Consider the following 25,227-nt stretch of genomic DNA (forward strand, 5'->3'; position numbering starts at 1 on the left):
AAACAAGATCTCTATCTGATAGGAAACACACTTAAACGCACTAAACGATAGTATAAACAGATCAATATGTGATCAAGAACAGCTGTGGGTCTGTTAGCCTTCCTGCTGAGAAGGTCAATGGAGGTAAAGACTACAGCCATGCTAGCACAGGCTGATTTATACTGGTTTACCAGTAAGCTCGTGAAGCTTTGTAACCAAAGAAGGCAAACAATGCTGATCTGGCTAAAAAGCCAGGTTAGCTAGTAATGGACACTGTAAGGATCTGAAATACACCCTGTTTAATTAGTCTTTTTAGCGTGATACTGTGTTTCTGCTACAAGCTAATGCTACACTGTGCTGTTAAACTATAGCAAACAATTGTATAACAAGATTTAGCAGCAAAGGCTAATATTTAGGCACTATGTTAGTTTGGCACTAAGCTAGTAGAACATAACCATACCAGGTTAACTTGCAATGCTAGTTAAGCTAAAAAGTCTTGTTTTGCAAAAAAAAACTATATTAAATTAAAACACAACATATCTCGATATAAATGATATTCTAAACTCCTCAATAATATAGCATTGTGCTATAATACCTAGCATGCTAATCAATATGACAAGAATTTTAATGTCAAATGTGCTAATTTACAACTATTATGCTACTTTAGCATTTAACTAGTGGAGTATAAAAACCATACATTAGATGACAATGTTTAGCTATTGAAGCCATGTTGATTAGCTAGCACTACTAGCATCTAAAACTACTAGCATTATCGTGCTATACTTGCTTTTTTTTTTTTTTTTTTTTTTTGCATAGTACATGCTGATTTATGTTAGTTTACCAGTACGCTAGTGAAGCTGCAAATGCTGATCTGGCTAAGGATGTCATGTTAGCAAGGTATGAAAACTGTTAGGATCTGAAATACACCCTGTTTAATTTGCCTTTTTTGCATGATATTGTGTATTTGCTACAAGCTAAAGCTATTGTGTTATATTATAGCCAACATAAATTGATCAAGAGATTTAGTGGCAAAGGTGCTAATTATTAGGCGCTATGTTAGTTTGGCACTAAGCTAGTGGAACATTGTAACCATACAAGGTTAAGCAGTGCAAGTTTAGCTAACAAGGTCTTGTTTTGCTAAAGAACACTGTTAAACATCTAAAACACAACATATCTCAATATCTAGCATGATATAATGTTCTAAACTCTGCATTAATATGCTGTTGTGCTATTGTACCTAGCATGCCAATCAATATGACAAGAATTTTAATATCAAAAGTGCTAATTTACAAGGGTAATGCTAGTATAGTGTTTAACTAAACAATGATTGACAATGTTTAGCTATTGAAGCCATGTTGATTTAGCTAACACAATTAGCATCTAAAACACATATCCTGCTATACTTGCTTTTTTAGTATGAGTTATGCTAGTTTACCAGTAAGCTATTGAAGCTTTGTAGCCAAACAAGGCAAACAATGCTGACCTGGCTAAGGAAGTCAGATTAGCTTACGAACACTGTAAGGATCTGAAATACATTCATATAACCATACCAAAGATAGCTTTTTAGCTATTGAAGTCACGTTGGTTTAGCTAACATTACTAGCATCTAAACCACAACATATCCTGCTATACAGTACTTGCTTTTTTAGCGTAATGTAGTAATTTCTTCTTCACACTAGTTTGTGTTATGCTGTTGTAAGCACATCTGTATGAAAAGACCTTAAATGGCTAGAGTACTAATTATCAGGCATTATGCAAGTTTAGCGCTAATCTAGTGGGGCTTAATGATATCAAAGATAGCTGACGATGCAAGAGAAGTGTTGTTGGTCTAGCCAGGATGCTGTTAGAATATAAAACAATGTCCTTGCCTTTTTAACATAATTGTAATGTTTTCTTCTCTTCTGCCAGCTCATGCTGCTTGCTGTTATTCTACATTAGCAAGTGCATTTGTATTACTGTACAAGACATGTAATGGTAAAAGTGCTTGTTATCAAACATGTGTCAACAGAACACACATGCTAGCTGTTATGCTACTGACCTCTGGCTTGAAGATGGTAATTCACGTTAAGCTTGATGAAAACAGACACAGTGCCCTTTTCTCCTATTGCCTTGTGTTTTTGACACTGACCGTTGCATTTCTTTGTTTTTATGAGTTCAAATTCAGGGCACGATAGCTAGAGTTCAGCACAGACGAACAAAATGGGATAATTATGTCATATCCTCTGACTTGTTACGCCCGCACAGTGACGAATCGCCGGAAGGGGTGACAGATGCAGCATTTGTCGGATTGGTCTCTCGGCACCAGCCGTGAATGATAAAATAGAGTGATTACATATTCCAGCCACAAGCTAAATGGTTTTAACATTTTAATCAGTAATTACATCAAGTCAAGAGCCGCTGGGGTGCAGACAAGCTGGATTGAATTTTTCATTATGCTACATGGTGTTGTTATTCATTAGGATTGTGATTTTTAAACTGAAATCTTTCGAAGTAAAAGCTCAGTCAAACACTTATTAATGACGCCTTTAAGTGTAGCAGTGTTTCTTTCAATGTTCCAGTACATTTGCCTATTAGATTCAGTGTTTTAAATGGCTCTTTTTTGTTTAGTGAAAGTGTGCTATTTATGTCCCTTCTTCGCCCACATGCTGGGGGTTTAAGAAACAGCTCTGATATGGCACAGCAGAATTACAGCCTACCTTCTCTCAGGCGTCCGTAGAGGGAACTGTGAGTTATTTCAGATTTCAATGACTTTCACCCAGCAATTAGCAGGGATAGAAAATAGCTCTGAAAAGGCAGGTGTGTTACATCAGAATGTGAGTTTGGGGTTTTAAGACACTTAAAACCATAGTTCATCCAAAAAATAAATCTTTCATCATATACTCACCTTCATGTTTTGAAGAAAATCAGTTTTTTTCTTTCTTTTGAAAACAGAAGTAGAAAATTTGAAGAATAGAGTCTATCATTCCTGTTTACTTATATAATATGAAAGAAATAAAGTCAATAGGGATCATGAACACATTCTTTAAAAATAGGTTCTTTTGTTATTCAGCAGATGACAGAAATATCTGAACATTTGACATTTTTATGACAAGGTCTAGCTATTTTAAAGAGAAACAATTTACTCATCCACAAGCCATTCTACAGTATGTGTACACTACGTGACAAAAGTCTTGTCGCCTATCCAAGTTTTAGGAACAACAACTTAACTTCTAGTTGATAATTTAGTATCAGAAGTGGCTTATATAGAAGGCAAAGGCCTCTAGATTACGCTTATTTTACCAAAATAAAACATGATCATATAATCAGCTTGATTGATTTCTTAGACAGAAGTTTTGTCACTTATCAGAAATAATGTACAGTATAGAATATAAAGTCATGGTGCAGTGGAAATAGATTTAATATTGTGTATGACTCTCATGAGCTTGGACAACTGCATCCACACATCTCTGCAGTGACTCAAATAACTTACTAATAAAGGCATCTGGAATGGCAAAGAAAGCGTTTTTGCAGGTCCCCCAAAGGTTCTTTGAATTCATCTTCAATGGCTCCTCCTTCAATAATGTTCATGTCTGGTGACTGGGCTGGCCAATCCTGGAGCACCTTGACCTTTTTTGCTTTCAGGAACTTTGATGTGGAGGCTGAAGTTTAAGAAGAAGCTATCCTGCTGAAGAATTTGCCCTCTCCTGTGGTTTGTAATGTAATTGGCAGCACAAATGTCTTCATGCCTCAGGCTGTTGATGTTGCCATCCACTCTGCAGACCTCTCACATGCCCCCATACTGAATGTAACCCTAAACCGTGATTTTTCCTTCAACAAACTTGACTAATTTCGAGAATCTTGGGTCCATGCGAGTATCAATAAGTCTTCTGCAGTATTTGTGATTATTGGGATGTAGTTCAACAGATGGTTCATTGGAAAACTCTACCTTCTGCCACTTTTCCAAATAATCAACTAAGTCAAGATATAATTTGTTGCTCTTACAACTGGGATTGATGACAAGACTTTTGTCTGGTAGTGTACAAGTCTTTCTTCTTTCACTCCCAGTTTTGTAATTGCAATGGATTGTGCCCATGTTTTAAAGCTCCAAAAAGTGCATTTGTCTATTTCAAAAGTTCTGTAATCCATACAACTACAACGAGTTGATGTAACCCTTCTAAAGCAAATGGATGGTTTGTTGTAAATAAACTTTATCAATTGTAATGGCTTCTAGCAACATACGTTTACAAGAGAGTTCAGTTACAACCTATGGACCAAACTTGGACACCATTCATGGTTATTACAAAACTGTTAAATGCCAGGATATTATTTGAAATGTCTTTAATAGCATGAGAGCAATTTGTGGGATAAGTAATTTTTAGCTTAACTTTTAAGTGTTAGTTTGATATAAGTAACAATCTGTTACTAAAAGTACAATTCTTCTGAAAGTCTAGCAGCTCTGGATCTCACAGCCACCCCAGAATAATCTCCATATTTAATCATTGGCAGCTTGCTTAAGGAGACTGCGGAGATTTGGAGCAGCTCCAGTCAATGCCATTGTGTGGCAGACGGGCTGTTTTCCATATGTGGATCAGATCTGGCCTGACAATTCCCACAGTGCCTCGGTCTCTTCCTGCTAAGTAAGGAAAATTAGCAAAGACAAAGGAGGGTTTAATTCCAAGACTAACAGGTTTGGGGAGCGTGTGCTACTCCAATCTAGCCCCTGTGCTCTGATCCGTCTTTGGGACGTCCTGTACAGAGGAGCTTCAGTGTGTGACACTCAGAAACAAGCACACTTCATTTAAGTGAGTAGATATGTGTGAAATGGACCAGGACCTGCAGTTTAACACCCAACCTTCTCCATGTCCAAGTGTCCCTCACACATACACACGCACAAACACTCCATCCCCCATCTTTCGCAGTTCAAATAAACACACCAAAATGGTGTGTGTGCGAGTATGTGTGTGTGTTTGTGTGCTCCGCTTTCTGCCTGCTGCCTGGGCCATTAATTCCATGTAGGGTGTAACGTTCTTCTTGAATTCATATGAGGGGAATGTAAATAAGCAGAGACCACAGGGTGAGATTTAGAGAGATGAGGACTGTTGAAGTGCAGAGAGAATTTATGGAGCCAATATGAGAGAATAAAGTCATCTTTCTTTCTCGCTCTCTTTAGGTCCTGATTTATTACCTTGCTCATTTTTCATGTATTTCTACTTTTTAACTGTTGCATTCACTACTCTTTACGAGAAGTGCCATGGGATTTTTAATGACCACAGAGAGTCAGGACCTTGGTTTAACGTCTCATCCGAAAGACGGTGCCCACTCACAGTATAGTGTTCCTTTCACTTTACTGGGGCATTAGGACTAACACAGACCACAGATTGAGCGCCCCCTGCTGGCCTCACTAACACCACTTCCAACAGCAACCTAGTATTTATTTATTTGCTTTATTTTATATGTGGTATCCCATCTCGCTACTACTAATCAGGCTCAGCCCTGCTTAGCTTCAGTGAGTAACCGGTCTTGGGCTGCAGGGTGATATGGCTGTGGCCATATAGGTGAATTGTATGATCTAAACTGGCTATAGCATGTATGTTTGTGAATGAGAGACTGGATGGGTTTCCAAGCATTGTGCTGGGTTGTGGCTGGAAGGGCATCCGCTGCTTAAAATATATATCAGAGTATTGGTCAGTTTATTCTGCTGTGGTGACCCCTGGTAAATCAGGGATTAAGCCAAAGGTAATTTAATGAATATATTTCAATTATGTCATTTATAATGCTTTATGATAGTTAAGGTACAATTCCCTTTTGACACTGCTCTCTGATTGATGGAATTTTTTACAGCATCATGGGTAATGTAGTTTTTTTTAAAGCAAAAAAATGCTATTGATATTTATCAATGCTATTAAGCAATACTGTTTCTCACAATAAGTCTGTCTTTATGGTCAGTTATTGTTCTGGATACTTTAAGGGGCACCTAGTTTAACCCTTTTTAAAGATTTAATATTAATATTATTTATAATTATTATTATTATTATGGTATTAATATTATACTTCTGAATGTGAATTGTGATTTGAGTCAGTTCAAATCACAATTCAGATTTTTTTATTATAATGTGTTAAAAAGTGTCATTTTGGGGGGGTGTACGCAGGTCGCTGTTTTAGGAGTGTATTGCTTCACATGAAAATTAGTTTTGACTTCCCACATAACTTAACAAGGGGGCGGAGCCAAGAGCTCGCCTGCTTTGTGTATGGCAACAGGCCGGCAGGCAGAGAGAAGCAACATGAGTGAGAGGACCAGCAGTCAGCCGTACATGTATGACTCGGACACAGACCAAGCAGACTACAAAATCCCTTGTGTCTTTGTATAGTTTTACAGCCAACTGTGTGATAGTTTAAAGTTTCGAGCTTGTACACCAAGACTAATAACCATGCACACTGAATTAACTTTGACTGAGGCTATAACTAAAGGGTGTCACACACCGGATGGGTCGGACAGCTTCCGACTTGCGGCACCAGTGTGTGTACCCTGATAGAAACCTATGTTTAGAATTCTAAAATGCATGGTGCTGCGTGGCGCGATGCTGTGCTGCACTTCTAGTGTGCGACCTGCTTAAGGCAAGTTTGTTATTTCCAATGGAGAGGCACGCACATGAGGCAACGCGCTCGCACTTTACAGCTGCACTTAGTTAAGATGACGGAGCTTCTGTGACCGAGGGAAATGCAAACAGCTGAAGTTTAAGAAAGATGCAATGGAAAGTACATGTTTGCAATCCCACCTAAAGTTACAAACAATGACGCCAATGAGAGCTATCATGTTGTGAATGTTGATCTTGTTTTGAACCCAATAAGCCTTGCATCTAAAAATAAAGCAAGGTTGTTTCTTTGGTGACATTGCTTTGACTCACACGTGACAAAAAATGGCGGACGTGAAACAACAAACTGAGGATATGGTAATGCGCGCCTGTCTATCAATATTGGTGGGCAGGGGGACCGCACTCATACGTCAAGTTGCGGTTGATCTCAAAACCGCTCTAATTGGTCCACCGTTTTTATGTTGTTAAATTGAAAACAAAGGACTGTGTGTGTTTATATCATCCCAATATGACGGTCTATACAATATACCCACACCATACGTCTGTCCAAACAGCTTAAAAAGTAGATTTTTTACCATAGGTGCCCTTTAATGGATAGGGATATCATTTAAACAGCATCCATTTGTATCTTTTGAACATTATACATGTAAAACTGCCATTATTGATCTATGAAAGGATTCAAAAGTACTACCCAAACAGTATAAAAATGACTGAGCAGATAAAGCAACCCTCTACAGAACAGCCCTCTGGCTTTTTTATTTGGAATAGTTTATTATCAGATTGAACTTTAAATGCACTTTTCAGCTTTCGATTTGTGCCTTTCAACCCTATAATTGTCAAAGAGTGACACGCTATTTAACGTGCTATCTTCTCCATTCTCTAATCTTTTAGCATCTATAATTTAATTAGCCCATTTTCCACCATGTCCCATGCTTGTTTCCCTATCTTGCGGATTTCTAGCAGTAACACAAATGAATTTCATTTTCCCTTCACGGTTTAACAGCTGTTTAATGATAAAGTCTCCTCCCTAATATGTCAATCCTAAAACTTCTTCTCTTTTAATAGCAGCCAGAGCTTTTATTCTCCTCTAATAGATTGTTGTGCATTTCTGGGTGAAGTCCAAATATAATGGACCCTCGTGTTCTTGTTTTTCCACTGCTGGCCTTTGAAATCTCAAAGGTGCAAGGCTAGTCCAGAGGTAATATATCTCTTTTAAAGACAAACTGTTGAAAGTTAGTCCTGACACAGTTTGTCCATAAGAAGGAAGTGTAGGTAAAGCATTTATGGCTGAGAGGTCAGACGTCTCTGGTAATATATTCACCAGATGGGTGATGAAACCAACCTATTAATCTGACAAGTTAAATAATTTAAAAAAAAAAAGTCCAGTGGCTTTTTAAAATGTGCTTGAGAGCTTTAAGGTGCTGTATTATAATGACACAAGGTTATCAGTCATGAAGTGGAGTATAAGTGTGACTCAGTTGGAGTTTCTGTTTTCTGCCAAAATGTTTCCAAACAAACCTAACGTGGACATTTATCTTACCGTTTCTCTCCAACTTACTCTCTTCCGGACATGTCAAGCTCATATCTCAGTCCTTGCTCTGTGTAAATGACTGTTCGCTGGCTGCTGCAGTCTCCCCAAACTAAATATTTAAACAGGGAATACTTGCTCACCCGTTTATTTAACTTTAAAGTTTAACTCGCTGCTCTAGAATGATCTTGAGGGCAAGCTAGAACAGTTTCCTCAGTGATTTCTTCACATTATAAGGTATAATTATTCAAATATTCACTTTTGGTTCTGTTTTATAAGTCGTTACGCTTAGGTGTGTTTTGATTATACATGAACATAAGCAAATATATAATTGACAACTATAATCATTCAGATGCCATTGTAGAATTAAGAACACATCTGAGATTATAATAAGTGACTTTTCCATAAAACATGGCCAGTACTGTACCTTCATATATTGGACTAATTTCTGCCTTCAGCACTGTCTTAATTCTTCATGGCACTTTGAAGCCATTCCTTTAAATTTTCAGTCTATATTGACTTGAAAGCATCACATGGTTGCTTCAGATTTGTCGGCTGCACATCCATAATGCAAATCCCAGCATCCCAAAGGTGCTCTGATGCATTTAGATCTGGTGGCTGTGGAGGCCATTTGAGTTAAGTGAAGTTGGTGTCATGTTGGAGAAACCAGTTTGAAATCATTTGAGCCAGTAGGTCCTGGTAGATCAGTAGTTTCTGAAATACTCAGTCTAGTCTGTATAGAATCAACAACCACTTTAAATCATCTTTCTTCTTCACTCTGATTCTTGGTTTGAACTTAAGCAGACCTCTTTGATCATGTCTGCATACCTAAAATTCTAAAGCCCTGCAAAGTTTCAAAGCTCAACATGTTTAATAAAATAAGTTATTGTCCTCCAAAAACCTATGCAAACCTATGCCTCTTGCTTTTGGCTCTTGCTTTTGCAGTAAAATCAATGCTTCATTGTATACAGATGCTGAGAAAGCCTCTGGAGCTAATACTTAAATATCATAATAGGCATTTTGACTTAAATGGAAGTGATTGACCAATCATAAAAGGCTTGGCCATCTGACTAATCAGAGCAGAGTAGACTCTCTGGAAGGCGGGGTTTTAAGAGGCCAGGAGCCTCATGTACGAAGACTTGCGTGGAAATCTTACTAAAACATTGCGTACGCACAAAGCTGTAAATGTGCGTACGCAGAAAAAAATTCAGATGTATGAAACACTGCGTACGCCGAATCTCACATTCACACTCATATTCTTTTGTACATCCGAATGAACTTGAAACTGAGCGCAACATGCACGAGCACAAAACCCCTCCTTGCCTCCTCCCCCGTATGAATATGCTAATGACTATGCTAATGGTAAAACCCAACGAAAAAGCAATGGCAAAAGCAAGCAAAAAGAGAAACTTTGAACAGAATGTGAATTGGAGGTGCTCCCTTCGGAGGTAGACCGGAGAAAATGGTGGTCTAATTTGCAAGTTTTTTTCTCCGGAATTAACAACAAAAGAAAAAAATAGAGTGGGAGAGTTTAGCTGATGCGGTTAACACAGATGGGTCTGAACATGGCACTGAGTGAATTAAAGAAGGAATAGTGTAGTTTATAAATGTAAACTGTTGCAGTATACTTAACAGTCTCAGTGGTGCAGCTTGTTAGACACATGTCATCATGTTTTGATACGTTCGAGCGTGAACTCGGTTCAAATCCAGCGTCTGATAAACTCTTTCTTCTTTTTCCCCCCGCTACATATCAGATTTTGCCAACTTTTTATCACGAGAAAGACAAGTAGGAATCATTAATAAGTTTGTGCATCATATTTTATTTTCACATTTATTGAATGGAAATGTTTCTGATTCATGTATGCAAATTCATCTTCAGATAGTGTCTTTATAGCAATGTGCGAGCAGTAGATAGCTCAGATTACATTTGGAAAACAGGCTACCGCTGCAAATTGCGCTTTAATGTTTAGCTGGTCAACTACGTGGTATGGAAACCTTATATACCTGCTAGATGAACCCGTCTCATACAGCTGCCATTGCAAGGCTCAAAGACACTTTGTAGAGAGGAATTTAACACAACTGCCTCTAGGAGTCGCCAATGGAAATAAAACAGACACGCACAAAAAATGTGCGTACGCCAGCCATAAAGCTGCCGTGAAGCTGCGCACATTCCCACGTTCAGTTCATTGTTAGTAAATCCAAATGTGAGCGATTCTGAGCGTGAAACCTGGCGTACGCAAAGTTTTTGTGCGTACGCAGCATTGATACATGAGGCCCCTGGTCAATGAACTAACCATTTCTGACCCTGGTAAAAAAAAGAGCTGATGCTGAAATGTAGATTAACAATTTCTAACAATTATATTGTGCTTTTCTAGACACTCAAAGCGCTTTACACATTGGGGGAACCTCCTCATCCACACCTGGATGATGCGATGTCAGCCATATTGCCCCAGACCGCACACCAGCTGATTGCTTTTTTCAAAAGACATCCTGGGATTTTTAACAAGTCAGGACCTCGGTTTAATAGTCCCTTTCACTATACAGGGGCATGATGACCCACACAGACTCCAGGTTGAGTACCCCCTGTTGGCCTCACTAACACCACTTCCGGCAGCAACCTAGCTTTACCATGTGGTCTACCATCCAGGTACTTAGCTTCAGTTAGCGACCATGTGAGAGCTGCAGAGAGCTAGCTACCGGCAAGTTTGAGATCAATCTTGTGTTTTATGAACTTGGATGTAAATAGACGTATTAAAAAGGACACAAAAACACTTTTGTAATAGTTTTGAATAATAATTTACATTTAAAAAAACATTTCTTCTAAAGGTCTGATAACATTTCTTTTAGACAAAACTGATTAGAATAACAAATGTTTTCATTTGATGGGATTGAAAATAAGGATTATTCCACCACATATGTTGTTTTCTTAACCCGTTTGAAGTTAAAATTGGCATTGATATGAAATACCAATTGATATTGCTATTAAATATGACAAATTTATATAAATATGTCTGAAAACCAGGCAGCTTTTTAAAATTTTTTATATAAAATTTGATGGTTTTGGAACACATGATTATAAATCGCAGATCAACAAAACAATTTATTTTCTGATGGCTTTTTTTTGTATGAAGGAAGCGTACACTTAAGTCGGCTTTAAGGATTTCTCTTTCTTGGCTGCAGTGTGCCAATTTAATAGCATATAGTTCTTAACCTTATCAAAAAGACCACTGGCAAGACCCTCTCCTGTGTATTTTGTGTAAAATAACATGACTGTGCTGTGGGATGTAACACCTACAGCTTTCTCTGAGTGGATCTTCTCTAGTACTGAATGAATGGGCTCAGGAAGGTGATGTAAGACCCTTTGAGAGTCACTGACCGAGCCCCCTCACATTGTTCTGACTGAAAGCACATGTTTATATTGGTCCACATGATTGCTATGTGCAAGAGAAATGTTTAGAGCAGATGAATCATCAGTTTGGTCCGAATGCTTAAGTGTATTTTTAGACACTTTATTGTTCCTTCTTAAAAACAAGCCAAGTGCTGTATTAAATGTACAGTGTAATAATAGTTCGTTTCATGTTTCATCGCCACTTGTAACTCGGTAGAAAACTTACAGTCAAAGCAAATGCCCCAGTTTTAGGTTGAGTCAGGAACATGCATGTGGAGGGCTCAGAAAACTTCCCATCGTGCTCTGCAGCTGCTATCCTCCCTTTAATCTGATGCACTGATGGATGTGGCACAGCAGCACTTCCGTACAGTGAAGAGCCCTTTCAGAGTGGAAGAAGTAGGGCAGAAATAGCCAGCCAATCTACAAGGTCATGGAGGCGCTCAGGGTCCCAGTGCAGCATTGGATGGCTTAATGTATTACGCAGCTTGTCGTTCTTTTCCTCTCTTTGCCTGTACAGGCTTTGAATAGTTAACGAAACTCTAAAGCAAACTGAAACACACACACACACACAAATAAACAATTTAAAGGGATAGTTCACCCAAATATAAAAGATTAAGATGAAAGATAAAACATTTAATGAAGAGTATTGTAGGCATGTGCGATATATTGGTGGCCAAATTGGTAATAAATACCCCCTTTCACACATACAGACAGAAAATTACCGGGAATTATCTGGAAAGAGATTATGTGTGAACAGGCCCTTTTTGAAAATATCTTTTTGAAAATACTGGTAAATTAACTAGGTTAATTAACCTAGTTAAGTATTTAAATGCCACATTAAGCTGTATAGAAGTGTCTTGAAAAACATCTAGTCAAATATTATTTACTGTCATCGTGGCAAAGATAAAATAAATCAGTTATTAGAAATGAGTTGTTAAAAAATTATGTTTAGAAATGTGTTGAAACAATCTTCTCTCCTTTAAACAAAAATTGGAGAAAAAAACAAAAACGGGGGGCTAATAATTCTGATTGCAACTGTATATGGGTTGAATTTAAACAAATAAATTCAGAAATGTTTGTTTAAATTCAGCCCAAATTAATTGTTTACCACTTAACCACTTAACCTAAAAAATTTAGTAAATGCAAGGAATCATCTTTGAATCATTTTTTTTCAGTGTGCACTGTGTGAACACAGAAGGAAAACTAAAGCTAATCCAGCCAATCAGAACATTCAGATGGATTCACAACACTGTTTATAAAAATAAAAGCCTTTGAATTTTTTTCCAGACACATTTAGCTGCTAGTTATTAGTTAAAACGTTTCTATGTTCATTATTTACTGTCAACTGTGGAAAGATTTTTCGATAAAATGCTTATGAGAACCGCTGTGAGTTTACCTGTTAGCACTGCATTCAGCTGTGTGGCGCTCGTACACGTCCAGAACAAAAAATTCGCATCTCGACATGCGAAAGTGTTCCTCCATATGCTTACATCGAAGATTGCTCACAATACTTATCCATCCACAGAATTTGTAATGTCGTCAAATGTGTAAACATTTAGCTGCGGTTAACGCTTTGGATGTCTCTGGGACAAAAGCAGCTGCATGAATGCTAAAGCTTTAAATAAAAGTGAAAACATCAACAAAAGCCTGACGCCTATTATATTAACAAATACAAGCGCAACGGTTAAAGGCAATTTCTGATTAATGATGTTAGAATTTACTGCTATTTTGCGATGGATGTGTGAATGGTCTTTTTCGGAAAAATTTCAGATAGTCCTTGTCTATGTGAGCAGCGCTTTTTTAAATTAATCGGTAAAGTTCTGGAAATTTTCAGGATGTATCGGTATCACTGTGTGAAAGGAGCTACTGTTTTTTATGTTATCAAGAAGTTCAAGTTGTTTTCTCTACTTGTTTGCTTTTTGTTAAAAAAAAAATAATGTTAAATTTTGTTTTTTTGTTTTTTACTTATTTACTAGATATAAAGACTTATTAGTTCTCAAAGCTACTATCACATTAAGTGATAAAAAAATAAATGTACAGGAAATGTACAACTTTTGAAGTTAAAGTTTAACAAAGTCACCTTCATTGACACATTTAGTAGTTTGAAATGATATTTGGTCTGGGTTTAGTCATATCAATAATTGAAACATATTATGCAATATATTCTTAAAATGTCAATAACACCAGTATTAAAGTGATGAGTTCAATTTACATTTACAACATTTAAAGTGTCCTATAACTCAATTCAAAAAATAGAAATAAATGGAAAACGCTTGTAAATCATCAAATATTAATTAATAGATATGTTTTATGTGGTTTTTTCCATCTAAATAGCACGTGTGTGTGTGTGTGTGTGTGTGTGTGTGTGTGTGTGTGTGTGTGTGTGTGTGTGTGTGTGTGTGTGTGTCATAAATAATGTTTATTTTCTTGCACTGACCAATATTTTCTCCTTATAAGACCTGTATGTATTATATGCAGTGACATATTATTATTTATTCTTTTATACTCTCAAACAGACCTAATCTATTGTTATGACTTTCATTTTATGAATCACCAAGGTCAACAATTTTAGCTGCAAATCTGTTCTGCTGAAGAATAAAAAATATCAGACAGCAAAATTGTAAGTTTTTAAAACTATATAACTTTTGAGAACATACCACATTTTTGCACATAATTCAATCTGACGCATCATTAAAATAAAGTTCAGGACTACTTGAAAAGCTGTCCAAAGACATGGATTACAATGATATCAGCATAATCAAAACATTGGTAGCACAACTTTTATTGTGACAGAGAGAATGCAGTGTGGAAAGCAGAGGAGGTGCTTTGCTTTATGATTCCTCGAAGCTCATTCCCCTGATGGAATTTGGTTATCTCATCCTGAGGTCGCACCAAAAAAAGAGACGTAAGCATTCCTCACCAATCAGCTGTTGAGCTTCACAGCTGCTCGAGTGTTGACTTAGAATGATGGCTATCAGCATTTTTTGCTTAGGAAAGGGGGGTGTGGTAGTGCTTTCATGATAATAAACCAACATCTATTTTAGTGTAGCTTTGGGTTTTAATTCAAACAACTGCTACTATGAAGAAGGGTTATTATTGTATATTATTGTATTATTATTATTGTATTAAAGTCATTTTAACCTCATTGATTAACATTTAGTAGTTTTGTAGTTCTTCAGAAGTCAATTAGTTTTTCTTTATGAATATTTAGTGTTTTGGCCAATTTTTTTGTTTGTTAATTTTATATTTTCTTTTTGTTTCAGTTAATGTTAATAAAAATTTAAGTTAAAGATCTTTTTTATTTTAGTTTTAGTTAATCATAATTCTGGCCAATAGCTGAATGGGAGACCACATGGGAAAACTAGGTTGCTGTTTGAAGTGGTGTTAGGGGGTACTCAGTCTGCGGTCTGTGTGAGTCCTAATGCCCCAGTATAGTGAAGGTGACACTATACTGTCAGTGAGCGGCATCTTTTGAATGAGATGTTAAACGGAGGTCCTCACTCTCTGTTGCACTTCTCGTAAGAGTAGGGGTCTAACCCCGGTCTCCAGGCCAAATTCCCTTCATTGGCCCCTTAACCATTAGGGCCCCCCAATCATCCCTATCCACCGAATTGGCTCTATTACTGTCTCTCCACTCCAACTATAGCTGGTGTTTGGTGAGCACCCTGGCACCGTTGTCCTGTGGCTGCCGTCACATCATCCAAGTGGATGCTGCACACTGGTGGTGGTGTGGAGAGACCCCGCTCATGATTTTGAAGAATTTTGGGTGTATATTTACATTAGTAAGCCTTTTAAAACTAATAATAAAATTAACAAAACATTTCAGTTAATTGAAAGAACTTCTTCAAGATATGTAACAATAAACATAAACAAGAAATAAAAATACTAAAGATTTTTGAGAATATGTTTTAATTAAATAATTAACAAAAAGATTTATTTGCAACATGAATAAAGCCTTTAATCTTGAATATAATTCAAACTATGACAGAGATTAACCACTTGCTTTCAGCTACACTGGGTCCATGCAGATTTGTATTGGACTCATTTAATGTCAAGAATACAGTGATTTAGCACACACACCTATAAGCAGGATCATAAAAGAAGCCACTCATCCACATGATCTGGGGGCAGTGGCTGTTGGAGATCTATAGAAGCGCAGGCTTGTGTCAGTGTGTGTTAACTCTAAAGCCTAAAGCTCTGGGGCAGCCGGGGGTAAATGATACTACTGTGTGTTTGTAGTAGTTTGATTCAGGCTGGCATAGTACATGACAAGCACGGGCCAATAAGAGATGCCCATCCACACGGACAATTCAAACCACTTGGAGGTTAAAAAGGCAGCTGCATTCAAATAGATTTATAGACGTTTTATTAAGTAATTTAACCACTCTTTTTTTCCTTCTTTGTTGTGACCTGGTGTTGGGAGAAAGCTTTTGATATCAGTATTGATTTACTCAACCAGGCGTAGCTCATGCTGCTAAGCATCGTCTATGAACGATTTGTGGTGGTCTTTGACTCACCATGAGATTTCAGATTAGGGGAGTGTAGGGTGAAATGTGTCAGTGGGTAAATTGATGTTGTTTCTTTTAACCTTGCAAACAATACTGGAATAATGGCTGATGTTAAAGGCAACGTTCACTCAAATATTAGTAGTAATTTTCAGAAACTCTAAAAATAACAGAGAAATGCTAAAATGTATTATTAAAGATCTTTTTGTTATGAAAATACTTTTAACGTATTCAGTGAAAAGAGTTTCTGAATACTATTCACATTATGAAAAATACTCTAATGTATGTGTTAATGTTCACTTCAACATCAGTTTATTCAATTTTTTTCAATTTATTTCTTTTTAAAGGAACTGAGTTATTTGTGTTTACTAACAGTTGTATGTCTGTTAACTTAGGCTAAAATATAAATAAATAAAGTAACAAATGTAATTCTTAATGTTAAACAATGCTGATTAATCAGTCTTTTTGGGATTTTGTGAAATCGGTGCTTCTTTTGATTTAAAAATAGGAAACTTTTACAAGATTACACAAGTACAAGAATTTAAACAAATAATTCTTTAAGTTTAAATAAATCCATCACAAAATCAGTCATTTTATACCACAAATACATATAAAAAATGCCCCTGCAAAGTCCTGGAGGGACTGGTTAATGCTTTAATACTTCACTAAACCCAGTGGAGCTTATTGTAAAGTGTTGCCATGAAACCGAAACAGAAAAACGAAAATAGCGTGCACTCCAATAAGTTTATGCAATAAAATAAATTAATAAATCTCATCTTCATAAGTTTTGTCACGTGATTAAATGTTCTATGTTTATATTAGGCGCAGTGATTAGCACAGCAAGAAGGTCGCTGGTTTGAGTCTTGGCTGGGTCAGTTGCCATTTCTGTGTGGACTTTGGTTTCCCCCACAGTCCAAAGACATGCACTATAGGTGAATTAAAAGAACTAAGTTGGCTGTAGTGTATGTGTGTGAATGTGAGATTGTATGAGTGTTTCCCAGTACTCTGTTAAAGCTGGAAGGGCATCCGCTGTGTAAAACATATGCGGTATAAGGAAAATGAATTAATGTTTGTATTAATAATATTAATAACTATTATTTATCATTTTAAATAAAAATTATAGTAATAAAAATAAGTCGAAAGAAAGTCAAAAGTCATGTTTTTTGGCCAAGTATGGAGACCCATACTTGGAATTTGTGCTCTGCATTTAATCCAAGTGAACACACACAGCAGTAAACACAATGAACACAACCCTGGAGCAGTGATAGGAATACTATGTGTCCAAAAATATAAGTCATTACAGGAAAATTATAAACAATTTAAATATAAATTAAATAAAATTAGGGCTTTCCCAGTGATGGGTTGCAGGTGGAAGGGCATTCGCTGCGTAAAACATATGCTGGATAAGTTGGCAGTTCATTCCACTGTGGCGACCCCTGATTAATAAGGGATTAAACTGAAAAGAAAATGAATGTAAGAATGAATAATAGTAATAATACTATCATTACTTATTTATTAAAGTTCTTTGAAATAATTAAGCTAGTTTGACCTACATCTTTTTTCTTTTTGTGCATTAGTAATATACAAATACAGCAAAAACAGGTAACCAACAAAATTTCCAAGAAAAATTTAAATTAAAATAAAAAACACAAAACAAACAAACAAAAAAACAAAACAAATGGAAGACCTTCATAAGACGCTAAAAACAGATTCATTATAGCTTACAATAGACAGAGCTTTTAAATTTTTATTTTACAGTTTTAAGAGACTTCATTAACAGAATTAGTTTGTTGACAAAAACCTTGTATAAAGGAGGGGATTGTGAAAGTCTACATTTGTGGATAAAGAATTTACCATTTAAAATAATAAAACTGTTCATTTTTATCACCCTTTTCAAAATAACAAAAAAAATATTTTGCATTAAATGGTATCTCTTTATTGTAGAATAATCAGAAATCAGTCTTTCCAAAATAACTGCAAACTGACAATCAACAAATAAGTGACATAAGGATTCCTCGCTGTTTTTACAAAATAAACATTCTTTCTAGATGTCTGATTAATATATTAAGTAAAGTGCTAATTACGTGTTTAGGTTTGTCACACATAACAGTCTCCAATTTATAAACACAGCAGCCCCTTTGTACGTCTCCACATTATTTACACATAAACAGTATTCTTTACCCTGCTTCCTTTTTCTCTTTATTCCCTGTGAAATGCGTGTATTGCCTCGGGTCTTTACAGTTAAGGAAAGTGACTGATTTGCATGTAAATGATTCCAACAACACCAGCTATTCGCGTCGCTAATTAAACTAATGTAGAGACGGTGACTTGCTGACATCACGGACGCTCATTAACATTCACAAGCTCGAGTGGGCAGAGCGAACACAAGAGAGTCACACTGAGCGGTTCACTGAGCTTCCACAGCCTGCTATTGACGAGGAGAGGAAGAAGCGCAGGCTGTTCATGGCTTTACTGCTGGATAAACCACGGAGAGTCACGCTGGATCTGCGGGGACCCTGCCGTTTTTATACATGCTTTATCAAAAGTATCAGAGCTTGAGACATGCCTTTCCAGGAACATACCTTTGCGCGGACTAGAATGCTGGCGGCCAGGAGCGCTTGACAAAGACTTGCGGGTTGAATCGTTGCGAGCGCTTGTTTGTGGAGAAGTGAAAGTGCGCCAAATGAACGCTTTTTGCGGTGGAAATGTGTAGCGCGTGCTTTGGTCGATCCACGACGAGCGACACCGCACTCTCCCGTCTTCATTCACGGTAAAAGGTGAGTGTTTGTGGCTCTTTTGTTAGTTTAATCGGGTTTGCGGTTTGAACTCTGCGTGGTGACTTTTTTTTCGTGCGCTGCGTGATGTGGTCGAGGAGGTTTTTCGAGAAAGTTGACCTATGAGCTTGGTTTTATAGCTACATCAAACGCACATACTTTATGTACAGTTTAGTTTATTAGAGAGTAACTTAGTCGTTTTTCGTTGCTTATACTTCTATACATGTTTGATTTGATCTAATAAAAGTGCACAAATGACTGTGAAAGACGCGGGTTTGATACAAGTTTTCACTATAAAACTATCTTGTATCTAGTCATTGCTCGTTGACCTGAAATGTCAATCGGATTAAGTCTTTATTTGGTGTTGTTTAGCTGGATTAACACATAAAAAGACAACGTTTAGAATAATGCCAAGAAGAAAAAGAAAGCCATTGCAGCTGATTTTGGATATAGGCGTTATGTTTATTTTAGCTTTTTTTTTTTTTTTTTACCTCAAGTAGCCCACATTCGCATTGCTTTTGATTCGCATTGCTTATGGATATTGTATAAATACATCATATTTTGTTTTTTATATATATATTTAAGTGGGTTCTTGGGTCATAAATTCACTCATTAAACCGAGTAATCTTCTGCTTCAGAAACTAGAGTCAGGAATTGAATATGATAATGCCATGATGCAATGATCTCTCTGCAGTTTTTAATGAGCTTTCTAATTCTATGAAAATATACATGCCAGTTATAACTATGGTGACAGATAAAAAAAAATCTATAGTAATGAGTAAGGGATACTGTACATTCAGCCGGTTGTTATCGCAGAATAAAGCCGGGCAGGCATATCAGAAGCCCTATGCAAAGCAAGGGTAATAATAGCAATACGATTCATTTTCGTATTTCAACCACAAGTGGACAATAATGCACAAGTGTAAAGAGGATCCAAAACGCCAAACACTGACCTAATTCTTAAACATTGTGGGTTGAAGTTTTCTATCCAAAGAGAATGTGCATTTGGCTGCCTGAAATTGTAAGTGTGAACATGAAAAATGTCAAGGAGGGTTCAAACATTGTTTTGCAGCTATTGTTCTTCATACAATATCCTGTCTTCTCTGTTCAAGCTCATGCTAACTGCACTTAATTTGCTAAAGGAGATTGAAGAGTCTTGATGAAATAAGAAAAGTGGCTAAAAGTGGACAAAGATGGATTTAAACACAACATAATCATGGATTTGTTTTGCTCATCTGATTGTGATCTGACTGACTAAAACACATCTTAATACCAAGTGTTGGTCTTAGATTCATAGTTGTATTTTTTATGCAATAACCTTTAGGATTTCACTGATGTTGTGTAAATGTCTTCAATGGTCAAATCGAAGTACAATTTCATTGTATGAGTTTTGTCAAATCAAACAAAACAGTTGGTTACATAATCAGCTGTCGAGGATGAAATGCAGTTACACAGTGACATGAAAATAACAGATTTTTTTTAACCATTCATCGAAACCAGTTTGCAAAATGGCATGGACTTTCCATTACTGTTGAGAAGCTTCACTCACTTGCTGTCAATGGGAAGTTACTCCAGGCTGAATCCATCTTATTTTACAGCACTATTCCAATTAGATCAATATCTGTTCCTCCTGCATCCCTCACCCGTTTAAAGCAGCCTCCATTAAACTGATTTCTTTTTCCTCAAATAATTGATTTATTCATCCGTCTAACTTCATACAGTAGTAGGTCATCGTTCACCATTCAATTACTTGTATCAGTATTTATATTATGGTAGCTTTTAACATCATGAAAGCTCAGAAATTTGAGTATTGAAGTTTTCCTGTGAATACAGCTGCCCTGTATTCTGTGTTATTGAAGCACAAACTAATTCAGTACCCCAAAACAATGCTTGAATATGAATTCAGTTAGCTGGCTTTTTGAAGAACGCCAATGTGTAATGTGGGAAAAGTATACAGAGTTGCAAATATACAAAAGCTAAGTGAGAATAGATGGTGAATTGGCTTTCAGTAGCACCCAGCTGTGACCAGCTTCTTCACTGTGTGTTGCCCTTTAAAAAAAAAGGTTGTTTAATTCATCCGGAATGATGCCATGGAAAAGCCTGGGAGCCTCATCTGAGACTGGAATTTCGCTAAAGCTACAGACTGTTATTTTAATTTCGAGTAGCATTCTTTTAAAATGGTTTGGTTTTAGTTAGATGTAGGAACCCTGGGTACAGCAGACCTCGTTTCTCACTTTTTTAAATGACAGCTTTATTAAACATGACAATGCCACTGTGTCTAGCCATAGGCTATTGTTAAAAAGAATTAGATGAGATTGTCTGATGATGGCACAGGCCTGGTTTTTAAGGGGATAAGTTTTCCTCGAGCTAACAATAAGTCCACATCTGTTGTTGTCTGAACAATTTAAAAATGCAATGATTAACCCACAATAAGCAATTGTCCGATCAGATCATAAATCACATTTACCCCGTTCCGCTTGGGCGCCTCAGGGGCATAACAACCTTCTGTGTCATCCCTAGATTACATTCCCAGTCTTCCATATTTGCAGTCTTGGACAAAACCTTTCCAAAGGCTCTCAGCGCATGCTTGTAGATCACATTGACCAGGTCTGAGCATGACATTTGTAATAAAATCAGCATGCATAGTTGCAACCCGGCATCCATTTTAATTCAAATCACATTTAGATGATTGGAAGAGCATTATCGATGGAGCGTGCAGTGGTGTTGAGCCTGGAATTTGCAGTCATGTGTGAAGCCTGTCAAAACGTGGAAGGAGTTTTATTCTATCCTTTACTGTGCGGTTGAGAAGGGAATTACGGTGACCTCATTTTAGTCCAGATCATTTATCTGGACCAGACCGGCATCTCCACGGAACTCTTTTTAAAGTCATCCCAGAAAACCCGCCACAGCTTAATAGGTTAATCCTTTTCAGATATGCTGCATGTATTATTGGTTATGATTGGTTAAAGTGTTATGGTTGAAGACTGCACTCACGAGTGAAATCTTTTTTTTTTTTTTTTTTTTTAAATGAGTAGTTTTGCTCTACAGAATGTCTGAGCATTATCGCAGGCAGTGGATAAGTTTCTTAGTAGTGTTTGGTATTCACAGATAAACTGTTGGAGGGTTTTTTGTGTTCCTGTGAGTGTTCAATATTAATGCGAATTGCAAAGTTGCCCCCTTTAAGTAATGCAGGTGAATTGTCCTTGCTCAAGGGTGTAGGAACTGTGGAGAGAGCAGGTGTGTGCCCTATATATAAGTCTTCTCTATATCACCTCATACAGAACCTCCAATCTAATGTCCGAGTCATTCATTTTGATTCCGAGAGATGCTTTTAAACAACTTTCAGTTTGTGCAAGTCTAAAAGCACTTTATCCATTTATAGATTGTTTTTGTTTCTTTCTCTTTAAATATTTATAATGAACTATTGTGTCCTATCCCAGTGTTTTCCAACATGCTCTTGACTTATTTGACTTCACTAATGCCAAGGAATGTCTTCCTTTTGAGTTATATTATCCTGGAGTGTCATTTGGCTGTTAAGATAGAATGAAATTAAAATTGAATATCTTTTTTTGTTCTCTCTCTGAAATTGAATGCATTGTAAACTGAAATCTCTGGTAATTTATGCCAGATTATTCCAATAATCTAACTGCTAGTTTGCATTGAAATATTAATCCATTAAATCCAGAATCTATGGATCTAATGAAGTCCCTGTTCTATTTTTTTCTTTTGAATAATAAACTGATTTGTTTGGAGTTACATTACAAGTTATAAGTTACAAAATGTTTTCCTACTTCTGTTGCAGTGCGACAATTGTTTGTTTGTCCTAAAGTTTTGGTCATTCTGCATCATGGATAAATTTTCCCTGAGAGACCTAACAAAGAATTTGTTAAATAATCAAGTCCAGATGGGATGTTAACACAAAAGTGAATTTGCTTTGCACTTAGTATATGGTTTTGTCAAAGGAAAACCATGCTAAAACAACTGCTGTAAATAAGGACTGCATTATGTAAATTTAGGATTTTTAAAAAAAATTTTATTAGGCAAGAACACATTACAATCATAAAGTAAGAATAAATACATTTACAATATAGAAGATTTTATTTCAGATTAATGCATTCTATTTATCGAAGAATGTATTTAAACCATTTCCATGATGTTTGTGAAACAAACCCAACAGCTTGTCCACCAGCTCATCTTCAGGTGGAGAAATGTGAGTTTGCGAGGGATCCAAAAAAGATGGCTTGCTTGCAAAGCACCGTCGTGCAAGGTGATGTGCCAAATAGTCCATCTACAGTGAAGATATATACAAGTGCAAAACAAGCAAAAATCCAAACATACCAAACAAACAATAAACAGATAAATAAATCTGGAAAATATACTCCATATAAATCTACATAAATTATAACAACAGGTATCCACAACATAAGAGTTTGCTTGAGGCACCACAGTAGCAATCTTTTTTACGTGGATTCCTGTTGTTATTATTTTTGTTGATATTTGAAATATATATATTTTTCTGATTTTATTTTCCTGTTTATTGTTTCTTTGGTATTGTTTTTCTGTATTTTTGTTTGTTTTGCACTTGTATATACTTTCACTGTGAAGGGACTATTTGAACGTTTTGCCAAATCCCTAAATTTGAGATTTTGTTTGTTTCTTTTTTTTTTTTTTTTTTTGCTTTTATTAGGCAAGGAGAACACTTTAAAATCCTAAAGTGAGAAATACATTTACAATATAGAAGATTTGATTTCAGATATATGCTTTCTATTTATCAAAGAATGTATCCAAAACCATTTCCTTGATGTTTTAATGTTTATAAATGCAATTTAAAATTTAATAAAATAGAAAATTATGTTTATGGTTAGGGCCAGGTTTGGTTGTCTGAGTAGGTGTGGCTTAAGGTAGAAGGCATGTCTCAACAGTTTATTCATAAATGTAATTACAGAAAATAATTGCAAAATGTAATGTCATGTAGATAATATTTAAATACTTACCTATAATAACTTGTATGTACATAAGTGCATTGTACCAAATAAATAATTAAACTGTAAGTACATAGTAAATAATGCCACTTAATAAAAAGTGGGTCTGAAAATGTTTTTTATTTTTGAAATTCTCATCATTCACTGTTAACAGTATTTTTCCCTAAACAGTTATTTTAATAAAATAAATCTAAGAATTATTATTTTTAAAATATAAACAAATAATTTAGACCCCAAACTCTTAATTTTTTTTGTATGGCAAAATAATTTTTTTTTTTTTATTTAAATGGCCCTAGTTGAGAGCTAGGGCTGCACTATACTGGAAAAATCTGACATTGCTATATTTAATTTTTTTTTTTTTTTGCAATAAATATTGCATTATGAATACAGTTTCACTAGATCGTTTGAATTCTCTATTTGACTTTTTCTAGGGAGTCTAACAAGTATTTAGCTACAGAAATGGAATAATAACAATGCAAATCACTTAGGGGTTGCTTTGTTTCCAGTCCAAATATAAAAATATATAGATTTTTCTTAACACTTTCAAAAATAATTATTTAAAATTAAGTGAGATTTTCCTTAGCAAGCTAAAAAATCTGCCTATGGGGTAAGCAAAATAATTTTGTTTTAGGTTAAAGACAATGCAGACATTTGGACATTAAACAATAAAAAAAACTATTCTAAGAAATGCCTTTTTTATAAATAAAAATTATCACTATCATCTTCAGTGTATAAATAATTATTAAGATAATAATAATTCATCTTTGTTACACCTCCAAAAGTCATAATTTCTTGTGCCCAAATGTTTTAAACTTTCTTGAAATGCTCCATCACAGGCCTTAAAAACACAAGCAAATGGTAAACCTTAACTTTTATTATGGTTAATCTTGGCACTGACTCTAAAAATCCTATATTTTGTGGCTCCTGGTCAACTATGATCCAGACTCAATATTGTAAATCCTGCAATGTGATTATTGCGGATGCGCACATTAGCCGAATTTTCACTATCGGGCCGGTGCGAGCCAGGGCTTTTATCGGGCCAGGCCGGGCCAATCGCCCGGGAGGTTGAGTAATGAGGCCAAAATTATGTCGCGTTTCCACTGTCGGGCTAGTAGCTCGCAGCGCGTCACGCAAACACTGCCCCCAGAACGTCCCCCGAATCAAAACATCACACAACCCTCCCACTTCAGCGGGAATCAGGCAGATAAGGCACCCCATGGAATTATGACAAACAAAACCATTAAAATGAAGACAACCTAAACAAACAAATGACATGTTACTGTACAGCAGTACATTTTATGTCTATACGCACAGACCTGTGTATTTCCATTCATTACATTTGTTTACTCACCGACTGTTGGCATTCTGCATCGAACGGAGGGACACAGCACAGTGAGCGCACCATCCATAATATAAAACCACAGAAATTCTCCGTTATAACTTGCTATGAAATGCATTTCATAACATCCTTGTTTTGATAGACGCCGTGTTAAGTGTTT

The 25,227-nt window shown here is 36.2% G+C and overlaps 1 protein-coding gene across 6 annotated transcripts in view; it reads left to right on the top strand.

The window, feature by feature from the left end:
* The window catches only part of prickle2b (prickle homolog 2b), a 190,700-nt gene that overhangs the window by 136,998 nt on the left and 28,475 nt on the right, over positions 1-25,227 (top strand). Inside the window, 1 exon segment of one of the 6 annotated variants that reach the window (NM_183343.1) lies at positions 18,718-18,749. The exons of the other annotated variants lie outside the window; for them this stretch is intronic. The gene's annotated coding sequence lies outside the window, so the exon portion shown is untranslated. 6 annotated transcript variants of the gene reach the window in all.

This window comes from Danio rerio, chromosome 11 (assembly GCF_049306965.1).
Source record: "Danio rerio strain Tuebingen ecotype United States chromosome 11, GRCz12tu, whole genome shotgun sequence".
Taxonomy (NCBI): domain Eukaryota; kingdom Metazoa; phylum Chordata; class Actinopteri; order Cypriniformes; family Danionidae; genus Danio; species Danio rerio.